Source organism: Vulpes vulpes, chromosome 11, assembly GCF_048418805.1.
Source record: "Vulpes vulpes isolate BD-2025 chromosome 11, VulVul3, whole genome shotgun sequence".
Taxonomy (NCBI): domain Eukaryota; kingdom Metazoa; phylum Chordata; class Mammalia; order Carnivora; family Canidae; genus Vulpes; species Vulpes vulpes.
Genome location: NC_132790.1, coordinates 5,605,445 through 5,609,155, shown reverse-complemented (window position 1 = coordinate 5,609,155; position 3,711 = coordinate 5,605,445).

Sequence of the window (3,711 nt, the reverse complement as noted above, 5' to 3'; positions counted from 1 at the left end):
CACTCTTGTCCATGTTCACTCCTTTGGTGATCTCACCTGCTCCCCTATGTCTGAAGGTATTTCTATCTCGATCTTTCTAAAATGTATGTCCCCAACCCAGAACTCATTCTGGAATTCCAGGATCTAGCTGAACGGCCTGCGTGACATAACCACTCGATGTACGAGGCCTCGCAGACCTTCGTGTCCCAATCGAAACTCCTGAGTGTTCTCACCAACTTACCCCTGCCTCTCCCGTTCGCTCTGCAGCCTTCCCGGGGTGCCAGCTCTAACCTTCCACCTGCTGAGGCCACAAACGCTGTAGTCGGTCACAGTTCTTTGTCCCACTCTGTGCGGGACTCACCTATTGGTAATTCTATCAGCACTAACTTCCAGTGAAAATGGAATCCAACAGCTTCTCATCTCCACTGCTTCTGCCCAAGACCAACTCACTTGCACTGTTATATGTGGAGTGTTTGTAATTGCCTCTCTCTGTGCTGCCCTGACCATCTCCCGTCTGTTCTCAACTCAGCCATTTGGGTGGGGGGGGGGGGGGCATCCAAGATTTTGACTGAGATCTTGTCACTCGTTTCCTTTGATTCTTCCAGCAGTTTCTCATCATATTCAAAGCCAAGCACTCACAGTGGCCGACAAGGCCCTTGAGATCTGTTTCCTGTTCTCCAACCTCTTCATTTCTCATCCTCTCTGATCCTCTCACATTATTCAACCTCTTTTTCTAGCAAACCAGTCACATTCTCACCGCAGGTCCTTTGCACTTGCTGTTCCCTTTAATTGGAACACCCCTCTCTCTCAGCTCAGTTGTCACTGTATATGTGAGGCCATCTCTCTGGACATACAGGACATAATATAGAATATCATAAACCTGGACCTACTATATAAAACCATAAACCATCTATCCTTCCACCTTCACCTCAACTATAGTCTCACTCTCTGTATTAATCTGTTTTTGAAATTTTTCCTCCCACAGCTCATACCACCCCTTGATTTGTTAGGTAAATAGATAGATATATGCATACATATACACTGATGAGTTGTTTATCATCTATTTTCCTGCCTCAACCAGGAAGTAAACTACACAGATGGCATTTTTCCACAGTTTTTCTTACTGCTGTATCCCCAGATCTTAGAACAAATGAAAAAAAAAATCATATATTATAATCAGTAAATATTAATTAGACGAAATGTCTCTATTAAACTATAATTACTCCTTTCAGGGGGGCTACTCTTAGAACATGATCAATCATGCTCTTTTTCTCAAGTTGAAAGGGATCTAAGACATTCCGGATACCCTCCCAATTTAACAACAGATGATACAAAGACCCAGAAAGGGATAAAAATTTGCTCAGGCTTTGCAGTACATTTTTAGTAGAATATTCAGGACCAGATTGTCAGTCTCCTGACTCTTACTCAGCCTGGTGCTCAATTTATATTCTAAAAACGTGTCAGAAGTTCCCAAAGAAAATATTGTGGACTTGTCAATGGGAAAAATATAGATATTACTAGGACAAGTGCAGGACTTGACAAGAGCTTTGGAACCACCAATGAACAGCTGGGCTCACTGCAAAATTAGGGCAAGAATAATTTAAACAGGAAAGTGACTCAGAGGAGGTCATAGAAGCTGAAGAAAGTTTCCAGGCCCTTTCACTGAGAATTGATTGGTTGGCATATTCATTCATTCACTGCTCATCCTCATGCCAGTTACCATGCCAGGGTAGTTAAGGGACTTAGATAAACTGTGCCAGCTATGCCAGGTGCTGATAGTGTTCTGTGCTGGGTGAGGAGGGTGCAGTCAACAAAGTGTGCATTAGGAGTGTTTCCCTGGAGAGGTGATAGCTGAGTCGAGTCTGGAAGAGTAAGTAGCTCTTAGCAGGTAGAGAAGAAACGAGAAGGCGGGAAGATGGAGGGAACAGCATGGGCAATGGTAAGGTGGTATGAAAGTACATATATTCAGGGAATTGGGATTAACCAAAGAGTCTAGAGTGGTAGGTTAGTCGGGGTGGGGGGGGGGGGTAAGAAGGGGAAGGAGGCCTGAGAAGACAGACTGAGGCCAGGTGGTGAATGGACTTATAGGGTGAGCCTATCAACACCGTGTTGCAGGAGGGACATTTTCCTCCTAAATCTCAGGGCTTTTAATGCTATTCTGATATTCCGTGTGCTTTCTTAAATAACAACTTTTTTAAATTATTATTTTCACCCACAGATTCCACGCTATTTCTCACGGGCTTTTATTCTGGGGAAAAAAATTTGTATGTTTTTTTTTTTTCATTAACATCTGTCACAACCACAGATGGATTTTAGTAGAGCCCAAACCTGGTTCTGATGTATGGGCATATTGTGAGCGAAGATAGAAACAATAAAAATATATCCGTGTTGTGCCTTCCAAGTTATAATGCTTCTTAGAGAAGAGGAAAAAATATATATATATACTTAAGTCTAAACTCAGAGTTGTATTTATGTAATAAAAATCCCAGATGAGGAGCCAACAGCGTGATTTTAGAGCATTGAAAGGAAGCTGCGAAGTTTACATGGTATAAATTACATCCACGGAAAAGAAAAGTGTTAGATTGATGTAACACTGCTTTCCTTTACATTACCATAAAAACGGAGGAAACAATAAAACTCCCCCCAGATTCTGGAAAGCCGACAATTCTTTTTAATAAAAGATGAATGTTCTGTGATATTGCTGCGATTAATCAAAGAGATAATGTTTTATTTGCATTTGTCTGGTTAGGTGCTGGAATCTTTTTTTTTTTTTTTTTTTTTTGGTTGATGTTTGTAAAGATAGGAACACAAATTAGCCAGGAGCACTGCCTCCTTCCATTTAGTCAACAAATAACCCCGGACAGAACAGTTAGAAATTGGAAGAGCTCAGAGAAAGTGGATGAGCTCTTCCCAGATGATGCACAGAGTAGCCTTAATGGGATTCGGGTCACGTAGTGCACAGCTCAGACCTGCTTTGGTTTAATCAGCTTCCAAACGTTAGAGTCTAGTGCAGCCGTGCTGATGCAGGCCCTACGTGGTAGCCTGTGTCCCCAAATTAGGTCTTTTTGCTTCCCTTTGTGTGACACACTCTGGCAAGCTGCAGCCGCAGCCTGCAGGGTGGGAGCAGGTTACGTGTGTGTCTGGGCACTCCGGGTGTTCACACTCCTCTCGGGAGTGTGCAAAGGTGCAGCACCTCCCCCCGGGGCACCCAGGGGGGACAGCACGGCCCGGCCGTGGAGGAGCTGGATCCCACTTCCTCTATTTGGACACCTTACTAGGGCACCGCTTTGTTGAAAGTAGGGCTGCCCTGGCAGGACCAGACAGCTCCCGGGGTGCCCGGACTCAACCCCTCGTGGGGTGTGAGTAGGATTAAGTAAGTACTTACTTAAATACTTACTTACTTAAGTACTTACTTAAGTAAGCACCGAGTCCTTAAACCCCCGGGGGGACAGGCCGCAAGTGACCAGCACAGCAGAGTCAGAGACGACAGGCCCAAGAATTCTGGACATGCTTCCTTCCCAGGCTTTTCAGAAAATTCTGGCCCAAATCTAATTAATGGCTATGCTCCAGCTTTCTGTCTTCGGTTGAAAGAGTGAAACCTGGAAGAGTGTAAGGAGGGGAGGGGTCAGCATCACCCCGAATCCAGACCACAGTGTCCTCCGCTGAGGGCAGGTGATGCTCGACGGCCAGCAACCCCGGGGCAGGGCCACAGCAGAGCCAGCGCCTCTGCTC